This window comes from Lissotriton vulgaris, chromosome 11 (assembly GCF_964263255.1).
Source record: "Lissotriton vulgaris chromosome 11, aLisVul1.2, whole genome shotgun sequence".
NCBI lineage: Eukaryota > Metazoa > Chordata > Amphibia > Caudata > Salamandridae > Lissotriton > Lissotriton vulgaris.
Genome location: NC_141699.1, coordinates 135,717,804 through 135,729,636, shown reverse-complemented (window position 1 = coordinate 135,729,636; position 11,833 = coordinate 135,717,804).

Genomic DNA, 11,833 nt, shown 5'->3' with positions numbered 1-11,833 from the left:
GCTGCTAACCAGGTACACAGCACCAGTGTTCTTTCCCTAAACTGTACAATTATTCCACATTAGCACCCCTTTACAGTCCCTTAGAAGTCCCTTGTGAGTAGTTTCCCTGGCACCTAGGGCATTAGACCTAAAGAGAATCCCTAAGGGCTGCAGCACTAATTATGCTACACTAAGGGACCCCTCAACAAGCTCATGCAAACTGCCATTGCAGCCTGCATGTCTTGGTGCATAGAAAATAGAAGAGTCGACATGGCACTTACCCCTGTGTGCCACGCCCGCTAACACTACATGTAGTATAATTATTCACCCCCTACAGCAGGCCTTCCAGTCCTAAGGAAGGGTGCACTATACCCATGTGAGGGATTATCTGAAAGAGTGTATCTACATGTTCCGGTGATATCTTAGTTACCCTTGGCTGTTACTAGTGCACTGGGAAGCTATGATTAGTACATCAGACAGAAACACTCAATTACGAGTTCCCCTGCTTCAAGAGGGCATCACTGTACCCCAAGGTGTTACCAAACACTGCATCCTAATAAACCCACACTGATGTCCGTGCTGGATTTATCGATAAATGCGCACACAGAGGGCCCCTTAGAGGTGTCCCCTGAAATCCTCCAAGCAGGATGCACATTTTAGGGCAGGAGGCTTCAAAGTCCCTGGTGCCTTTGCTATGTGACCCCAGTCCTCTCGAGATAGTAACGGTGCCCGCCCCCCTGTCCTGACCCTACTATTTGGCGGCAAGGCAGGTGGAAGAATGAGTTAGATTAGGAGGTATGCCCATGTTCAGCCAGCACCAGCCCAGGCCAGCTGATGTGGACCCCACTTTTCAGATTCCTCCATGTTGTTTTGGAAGGAATTAGCCTTCTAGGGCCAGGATTATGCCCACTATCCATAGGAAGTGGTCATATAGAGGGGTTGGGCATCCTAAAGGTAGGTATCCCATTGGCTGCTACCTGTCACTCACCCTAATGCCCCTAGATTGAGTATTTTGGTGACACCCCTGAACCCACGTACTCTTATTCGACAGATCAACGGAAGAACGAAAAAAAGTAATTGTGGTGAACTGCAGCAGTACTTTTGACTTGACATGAAACCCTGCTGTCCTCGGCCCCCTCTCAACAATGGCAACAAAGTGACTCGTCCTTTGAGCTGGAGAACTACCAAAGTCTTGGGTAGCCTGCCTGTTCTTCCACAACAACTTGGAGTAGAGGAGCTACTCCCCTGCTGTCTTCATCTTTAGGCACTGGCCAGCAGAGTCCAGTTCATCTCCTTGCAGCTCCCTGACCCAACTGATGCCACAGAGAAACAGGAGAAGGTACTTGCACTCTGGAAGGTCAGATCTATCTCCCAACAGAGTGTGAAGACACTAAGACCAATTGGTGCGTGCCGTACCAACACCCGGTGTACCTGACACCCTGCACCAAACCCCAACAGCAAGAGTTCAGACTGGAGTCTAACTGCACCAGGACCAAGCAGCCATCGAGGGATGTCTGCATCAATGAGACCCACTTTGAGGGTGGCCCAGCTGCCTTTATTTCTCCTCTTCCAGCTGTTTGTCTCTGACAGCGAGGTGCAACTTTGCGCGCCAGCCTAGCCGAACTAACCAATCTGCTCCTGAGTCCCCAGGTCTGGGTCCCGATGAACCGGATGTGCTCCAAGAGCCCTTGCTACCTGAGCCCCTGTTTGGAAGCCCAATGACTTTCCCGCAAGTCCCCCTTGTGCAGCCTCTTTTCAGGTGGCTCCCCTCCTCCATAGTGCCAGCACCCTGCTCCAGGTAAAACCTGGATGGTTCCCAAACTGCTGGTAGTACTTTGAAACTTGGCCCACTATTATTCCGATCCCAGAAGGTGAACTCCTTAAAATGACACGTTTGCGTACCTGTGCATATTTTACCTTGAAACAAAGTTCTTGAGTTTGAAATTATCTAAAAAGCAGTGTTCTTTTTTTAGGTCTCACCTACGCAGCGTGCAAGCACTGCTTTGGAGTGACCTCTTGGATTCAGTCCGGACTTTTTCGGAAACCCGTGCATGTACTGCACTGTTTCCAATGAGCACTCGTGCATGTGCAGCGTTTACCTTGCGGGAGCAAGCAGCGGTTCCATCTTTTTACAATTATAGCGCCCGCGCTTTGGAAACAGATGGCACCGCTGCTCGCTCCTGCAAGGTAAACGCTGCTGCTCGCTCCTGCAAGGTAAACGCTGTACATGGACTGAGCTTTGCCCTTCTGAAGCAGCCTGAGGCACTTACATTTGACAAAAGCAGCAAGTTTCTGCTGTGCTGCTTAACTTTTTTATTTGTTCTTGCAGACATTTCTCAAAAATGGTGCTACTCGTTCAAAGGGAGCAGTACGAGTACCCCTGATCCGGACTGTTATGTGTATTGGGTTGGTAGTTTTATGTTCTGCAGAATTGGCATTCTCTCGTTTGAAAAGTACTCTGCTTTTGAAGTCATATGCACATTGCATTGCACATTAGGCAAAACTTAATGTGCCACTGATTCTGTCCCAGCCTAGAGCGGATAGATTTTACCCTGAGCAACCGGGTTTAACTTTTAGCGTGGGGTTCCACATCATCTGCTTTTGGGCAAATCACATACTTTCCCCATGTCTAACAATAAATGTGTCAGTTTGTAATGTAACTGGTGCTCATTAGCCTGCCTTGTGTCACAGACATTCCAGCTCTTGCACAAGCGCCGCTAACTTGTTTTGCAGGTAAACTCGCAGTATTTACCAGAGCTGCCCTCTCCGTCAAGGGCCTCTCTGGCGTGTGCACACATGTGCCTCTGCCACAAAGGCACACACGCGTCCCCGCGCTGGCTCCAGATGACCCTTTCCATGGCCCGGGGACTGGGTTTTCTGGCAACTGGTTTCCAGCAGCCAGAGGCTTCTCTACGCTTGGGTTAGGAGCCAGGGCGTAGCTGCTTACCTGCGCCTCACGTCTGCACGGCCTCTGCCTCGAGCCTCACATTCCCGGTATACACCTCACCGGAGGCACAGTCGTCCTCTGCTCGGCTTAAAGGGGCAGAGTCCGCCAACAGACAGTATGCTGCGTGCTGGCAGTAAGAGCCAACCTCCGCATGGGGCGAGCACGCAGTGCCGCCTCCTGTCGGCTGATCTCACGCTGCGGTTATTGCTCGTGGACCGAGCCTGCGTTCAGCTGCCTGCCAGGTAAGCTTTATTTACCTGCTGCTCCCTGGGGTGAGATTACGGTTCCGCCTGAATTGAGGTTAGGTGGTAATTCTCCTGCATGAGAGGTGAGCTTCCTACACTTCTGCTTCATGAGAAATTAGCCTCAGCCTTTGAGGCGAACTTGCACTGCTGCTGGAAGAGGTGAATTTGAACTGCTGCTGCAGACCTGTCAACTTTTCTCACTGTGTGAGGGGGTGTGGCCATTAAGGGGGGAGGGGCTTAGTGCTGAGCACAGCCTGAAAAACATATACATCTGCAGCTACCCCTCCCACAACGACTCCCCTTCACCCCACTCCGAACAAGCATTGACATAGCCAATAGGTCTCGCCTTTGGGTCTTTATAAGTATTTAATTATGCAGCACAATATGCTTGGTTCAACATCAACTGTTGCATGGCTACTAATAATGTCCCAAAGGCGAGACCTATCAGCTATGCCAATGCTTGTTCTAAATTGGTCTCAGATTTGTCTCCGATTCATTCTTTGATTGCCTCCTTTATTGCCTTGGAGTACAAGAAATGCTTAGAACTACCCTCTGATAAGCCTAACTGCTTACCCACACAACCACAAAGAGAGCGTTCGTATTATCTACTTTAGTCTCTGTAAACCAAATGAGGACCCACTGGAATCTGCACAGCGTACTTTGTTTTAGTACACTATATAGAGAGCCAGCTTCCTACACTTAGGACTCCTTTGATCTTTTGCTGCACGCGGTCATGGATAAGTACCTCAAACAATGTATGTGTATATTGTTGTAATACTTTAATGCTAAAATATTCTTTGGATTATTTAAGGTATATATCACCTCATTTGTCACTACCCTTGTGGTTATCTTTATTTGTTCATACTGCTTCTGCAGTCTTCATTTTTTTCTCCACACATGGTTCCGTGAGTGTGCTCTCTTCAACAACACGGCCCGCGCAGCCTCCGAAGTATATTGCTTGCCTGCGGTGTAGTGGTTCTCTCTTCAGAACTCCTCTTTGTCGCTCGACTCTGGTCAGCCTCAGCGCTGATTTGTAGGCTTGGGGGGGCACAACTGACACAATAGAGATGCCTCCGGGAGTGCCTTGTCAGATGTTTTTCCAGCAAACTCAAGATAACCCTTTTGCTACCAGACTAGATAGTTGATTTTTGTGCTTTTTTAGTCTTCCTCTTTAGTTGATCTACACACTATTTAATATTTTCTACGAATTTTGGTTAAGTTATTTGCTACACATAATTTGGTTCAGTGAACCTTCTGTTGTTGTATATGAATTTAGGACCCTAGTGTAATTTTCCTGATTCATGCCCATATATAGGTATACATCACCCTAGCCTTATATAGGCATAGAAATCATAACCATATTTAGACTTAGACTATGCAGTCCAAATACTGCATGGATATTTCCACAAGTTCCAAAAATCCACAACGATTTCTTGGAAAAACCCGCCTTCAGCAGTCAGGGACTTCCCCTTGCTTAAATATTAAGTTATCCAAGAAATCATGGAGTTTTCAAAGAACTGAGTCTTTGATGACGTTATTATGTCCAACCTTACGTCAAACTCTGCACTTTCAAGGTATAAATATGCCAACACTTGCTCAGGCAAAAACACAGTGGTTTGGAGCAGTTCGACTATCTACCTACACGACACAGCTCGCCGAAGGAAGCAGACCCTCCCGCTGACGCATTGAGAGACGCTGTCTTTTCTCCTACTGAGAAATCCAGCTCCAGTGTTTCCAGGCTACCCTTGCGGGTTGCTGGGAAATAGAGTCCTGAGCGAGAGAGATACCAGGCCTCTTCATTCTAAACCAAGGTACAGAGCTGATTAGACCCTTAGAGAATTCTTGGAATATATTCTTGGAAAAGAATACTAAAACTAAGCTACACCTCACTTACTTCTTCCCTTGTACTAGACTTAGTTTAGGTACACCGGGGTAGGCGTATTTTAGAAGCTCCAGTTGAGTACCTTTAGTCATTATTTATTAATGTATGTATTTTATGTATTTATCTATGGCTTAGAAACCATACCATGCTATTCCAATATTACTTTGTAATACTCTTTTTACTGTACGCACTTTACTTCATGCTACGTATTGCGATTGTAGCAGTTCATTTGTTTTGCATGAGAAGAAGACTGTTCAATAAATACCTTTTATTGAAAACGCCGGGGGCTCTATTTATCTGCACTTCTGGTGAAACGAAGAATGCACGATTGACTGAGTGAAATAGCTATCTATTGTTTCCGCGACTCTAGAGATATATTTCTTATTCTTGGGAAACAAAGTTGTCATGTTTATGCGGTTGTCAGAAACTAATCTCTTCTTGTTTATTCGATAAAGTTTCTAATGACCTCTGAGCTAGCTGGCACTCACTATTAAGTTTAGTATATTCGATAGAGACCTAGTAGACCTCAGTCCTACGTCATATCTATAGTATATACTATTCCAATGCGCAGAGCCTATTGGGAATATAGGAACTACACTACATGGCGCCCAACATTTGGTAAGGCGATAATTTAACGCTAGATACTAGAGTAACTCAGTCGTACTTTTCACACAGCCACTTTTTCCCGTAAAATACTCCAATAGACGTCTGGAGTGGGTTAAAGGATAAAATATCCGCCATAAACTGAGTAGGACGAAAATCCTATGTATTAGTTTTTGGTTTGTTCAACGTTGAAGGATACAGTGTTCCAAAATATTGTGCACCTAATCTTAGTCTCCTTGAAAATTGTTCTGCAAACTGTCAGTCAACAAAATAATAAATAGTGACGAAGAATTAGCTAGAGCTGCTCAAGCAGTTTTAGACGACACAAGTCTCCAACAAAACGACGATGATGCTATAATCATCCCGGCAAATATAAGAAAAACAATAACTTACAAACTCATAAATAATGGAGTATCATCGAGAGGTGGTAAAGTAATGTTCGTCATAGAGGCACATGAATATCGTCAGACAGAGGTATTCTACTAATGGATTCAGTTTCCTGCAGCAAATGCAGTAACACATGAGTTCCACTTCTACAAAGTAGAGGAACCTCCAGCGGAATACATTCCTTTCGAGGATGTTGAAATTCCACTAACTTACCAAGAGCATCAGCTCTGGTTTAAAGGCGCCCTACACCATCAAAATCACATTACCAGGCTCGGTCCACTAGGTAGACCAGGAGCAACATGGCCGGTACTAGCCAGCTATACACCACATCCTAACATAGAAAACATGACCGGTCCAGAACTGTTAGCCCAGCTGAAACAGTTAATTAAAATACAAAGACAATTTGTTCAATATGTCATTCGGACTTTAACAGTCCAACCTGCTGTAAGGATTCCACAGCACTCCCCTCATCAGGGGAACACAATCAAAATCACACCACAGACTATACAATCAGTCATTGGTAAATTACCAGCAAAACGGGAACAAATTTCGTTCTGGTTAGCTCAAAAAAAATACTCAAATAGAGGCAGTATTCCCTGATAGTACACCTCATGAAAAACACAGAATTCTGACAATGGGGATCGCACCACACGTGGAGGACTGTGACACTTGGGGTACAGTCTTTGCTTCAATCTACACAAAAACACATGGTGTTCCGTCTATGACTGTAATACCAGACGTCCTGAGACAGATTCAAAATAAATATGGACCAGAACCTGCTTTAAATCTTGGTATGAAATTAGAAAAAGATTTTAAACAGGTCTCGGCTATACTATTAGCTACCATTAAAGGTGAAGCAGCATCCGTGGCAATCCGCCAAAAATTTAAAGAAACCGATATAACAGAGCCACCAAATGAACTTGCAAGAATAATTGAAAAATCCTGTGAAGAACTAGGTATAGATAGTTTGAGTTTTAATGGTTTCCCACCCAAACTAACGGAAAATCCTGAAAACGTTTTTATTAAAAATAATCTTCACTACTCCTAAAAAGAAGTGGGAGGACACTAAACAGACACTTCCTAAAGAGAAGCGTTCTCAGTCCAGAGGAAGATCTTCTCAACAGGAATCCTCTGAAAAGAAGTATAACCTCAGAAATAGGGATAATTTGAGAAAACCTGATAGATATCAAGATACTGATACACGTTCCTCTCGTACCTTTCAGACTTCCTCGCAGAAATCCGAAAGAAGAGGACGATCAGAACAAAAAGAAAGCGTGAAGTCCAAAGACGAACAGCATGTTCCTAAAAATAAGAAAACTCAATTCACAAAGAAGGTAGCAAGTGTAAAGATCAGACATGCCGAGGATCTTGAGGACACAACTCAAGAACGGGAGAGTGGGCCCAAACAATGCTAGACTGCGCAGCAGAAGTGACCATAGCTCGCAAGATCCTGAAGGATCATCTGGAGACAGTGGACTTGAATGAATGCATTCAAGTTGGAACTGCAGACACCAGGGTTAGTGTACCCCATAAGTTATACGAAGTAACACTCCGGATGGAAGGGAACACAACTAGAAAAATAAAAGCACTCTTTTGGGGGAAGCTATCTAAAGGTTATGACATTCTTCTTGCTGAACAAGACTGGCCACCTGAATTTGTCAGGGAGTGTCCACATGGCGAAGAGATAATTATGCCAGCCTTCTCAAATCACATTCCAATTCATAAAAAATACACCTATGCCAGAAAATGAGCTGTAGCCCAGGCTCCGGCATTATACAATAATCCTGTAGGATGGGATGAGGACTCTCCTCACCATAAAATCCAGTTAAAAATCAACCTACTGCACAAAGGCAGTATCCAGTTAAGCAAGAAGCTAAAAAACAGGTCAGGTAGAGTTTAAATCAACTTGAATACCAAGGGGTGATTGAAACATGCACCTCATCTATGAACAATCCTTTGTTTCCTGTCTCCAAACCAGACAATTCATATTGTCTAGTTTTGGACTACAGACATCTAAACTCTTGTTGAAAAACTTTTGCAGTACAAAATGCACACAGTGCAGCACTGATCAATAACATTGTGCGGATAAAATACAAAACAACATTAGATATTTCAAATTGTTTCTTCTGTCAAAACATTGCACCAGAAAGCAGGTACTTGACCGCTTTTTCAATCATGGGGACACAGCGACAATTTTGCCTTCTCCCCCAGGGATTCAAGAATAGTCCAGCGTTATTTTCAGCCAGAGTAACAGAGTTACTACAGACGTTGGATGATGAGGCATTATCTTACGTCGATGACATCTATCTTACGGACGACGACTTGGAAGTACACTTGTAAAGAGGGAACACCATAATATTTGGGTTTGCTTCTGAAGGGTACAAATTCAATTTTAAGAAATCATGAATTGCCCACCTCAACGTCCTATTCTTAGGCTACGAGTTATCAAGTGAAAGCAAAAGCCTGGCAGCTAACTTTCTAGAGAAATGTGCGCTGCTCCAACCTCCAAAAACACTGAAAAACGTAGTCAATTCTAGGCTTCCTGAACTTTGGAAGAACTTAAGTTCTAAACTATGCAGAAAGGGTTTAACCTCTCGACGAACTAATCAAACCTGATTTCAAACCAACTAATTAGAATCAAATACACACAGAAATTTGGCGATCAGTGCAAACAGACATGTTAGCAAATACACAATTACAAACATGCGACAACGTGTGCAACCTTGTGATCCGAATCATCCCGGGAAGATGCGGATTCACATACCTAACCTTTAATGAAGGTGAAAAGGTACCAATAGCTTACAAATCACACTTGTACACACAAGCTGAAATGAAATTCACTTCTACAGAAAGATTCTGACAGCAGTTCAGACTGCAGTAGCAAAAGAGAGAGCCCTGGCACAGGGTAAACGCGTAATGATCATTACACCTGTTCCTGCTCTAGAAGCAGTGACAAAAGCGAACATTCCAAATTCAAAAGCTTTACATCGAGATGGATACAATGGGTTAACTCTTACTGCAACAGACGTGGCATACGTCTTTGACCCCTACTTGAAAACACAAGAATTTCTACAATACGAACACGAATGTCCTCTACCAACCGAGATTCTGCCTCTAGAACATTACGGATGTATGATATATCCAAACGGATCAGCACAGCCCGCAATTGGGGGTAAACAAGCTCATAGTGCTGCGTGCGCGATTGTTAAAGGTCGCTGGCACGAAGGCAAATTCAGACCTATGGTCACTAAAACTCAATCACTCGGAGACTGTACAGCTCAGCGAGCTGAACTCCAAGCTTTCAAGATGGCGCTTGAAAATACCGATCGCGAATTCCCCACACTCATAGTGTGCGATTCATATTTCTGCGGCCAATCATACAACAAACACTTGCAGAGCTGGGTTCAAAATGGTTTCAAGAATACAAAAGGTGGCACAATTAAGCACAAAATGCTTTGGGAACAAGTAGTTCTATTACAGAAAGAACTACAAAAGACTCATGTGATCCATACACTGAGTCATCAGCGTGATGGCGTTCACGTTGCAGGGAATTCATTGGCTGATGAAGCCGCGAAGGCAGCTGTACAAACGGCTTCCGTAACTGCAATCACTCGTTCAAAAACGAAAATAGACAGCGAAACAATGCAGGCTGCACAGCTTCAGTTAAAGACAATGGTAAAACACTCCCGAAAGGCTTTCCAGTGAAGTACTCATATATAACTGATACAAATAATGTTCCTTTTGCTCGAATCCCTAGAGTGGGGGAATAGGGCAATTCCAAACCTGAAACATAGGTTAGGACTGATCTTAACAGCACATGAAGGACTCGCCTCTGCACACGCAGGAGTTTCCGCCACAGTATCATTATTAAAACAGAGATATTGGTGGCATCGCATGAGGAAACAAACTAGAAACTATGTTCTGGAATGTGAAATCTGCCAAAAAATGAAGGTTACAACAGTAATTCGTCCTGCGCAGACGCCCCCTCTAATTTCAGATAAACCATTTGCATGCGTTTACCTGGATCACTGTGGTCCCTTACAAAGGGATGGCAACTATAAATATATCATGGTCACAGTGGACTTCTGCACAAGATTCATTTGGATGTGACCTCAGCGCTGTTATAAAAGATTTGCGAGTCTTTATCGGCACATACTCAATCGGCATGCTACATTCTGACCAGGGTCCTGCGTTTAGCTCTCGAGCCTACAAAGAGGCCATGGCCAGCTTGGGCGTTGCATTGCAGTACTCCAGTCCATTCCATCCCGAGGGAAATGCGGTAGTGGAAAGAAAAAACCATGACATAAAGCAATCTATAACAGCTAGAGTATTAGGTTCGTGTGACGGGTGGGTCAAACATCTAATAAGTGTCCAACGTAGTCTTAACAATCTGCCAAGAAATTCTCTGGATGGAATCACTCCATATGAATTACTGTTTGGTACTAGAAAGATCATCGAAGACCTCGATTGTCAAACTTCAGTGGTGGAACAAAAACCCTTTGATATCAAAGACCGTTTGGCTGTTTTGCAGGACTTAAATGAAACAAGAAGTCTGAGCAACATAACACAAAAGCCAATGACCACTGAAGAAAAACCACCTGTCACAGCAAGGCCTGTCTGGATTCCAAAGATTGGGGATCTAGTCAGAGAAAAGATCGCGGACAAGAAGGAATATGGGCCTTCTTACAGGAAACCAGTACCTGTACTAGCAATCCACGGATCAAGAACAGTGTTACTGCTGCCCCTTGCTGGAAGAAAGGAGAATAGGTCCGTATCCATCGACCTGGTAAAACCACATCATGTGGCCGATAAGTAGTAGGCCCAGTGGACTCCCAAGATGTAGCAGATGACCAAATCTTGCTACAATCCAAGAGGTTCAAACTGAGAGACTCGTCACCTTTGATAAGCCTGCAGTAAGAAAAGAAGGACTATGCAACAAAGCAGTGGAACTTGTACCTCTTGAGGCCCAAATAACAGTTCATCAAGAAGCTCCTGTCTGCAATGATATAGCCTCCGACTATACAAATATGACAAAGGAAGAAGCAGCTCCAACGATTTCAAACAATCCTGATGCTATTCCAACAATTGACAGAACTGGCTCTGGCTATTTCATCAACTTTGATACATTTTCTGAGGATCCCAGTGAACCTGAAACAAAGCCAGCAAATAAAACTTTCAAAGAAAAAATAGCAGAACTCTTTCATCAACTTGAAAAAACATACCTGGTTTCATCATGGGTTGAATTTTGGATTGTGTTAGGTGTACTTTTTCTCCTACTTTGGTTCATTCTTGCTTTAAGTTTGGGAAAGATGATAAATGGAAAATACAGTACAATGGACATAGCAAGTAAGAATATCAACTTGCTCCTGAAACCTCACAAATCATCTCATTGTGAGCGAAGAGACCTGTCATCAGTGAACACCACAACCGTTCCTATACCTGGTGGTATAGCATGGGATACAACTGATTATGACATTTATGGCCCGGTGAAACTGTTGAAGATTCCACACCAATTTAAGGTTTCTTTGAGTGAATTTGTCTCACCCAGCACATTTTCTGATGATTGGGACTTTGAAACTGTTAATAACATGATGACCGATTTAGAAATGTCAGCTAAATTCACAGAACAGGAATACTTAGAAGGTTCATCAGATTATGAACAAATGTATTGTTCTAATCATTATAGTCACCATTATTTGCACAAATCTGCAAACCCTAGAAATGTTTTACTTATAATCAATGGGAACATTGTCCAACGCCGCCAAAGAGCAGCTCTAAAACATTTTATGA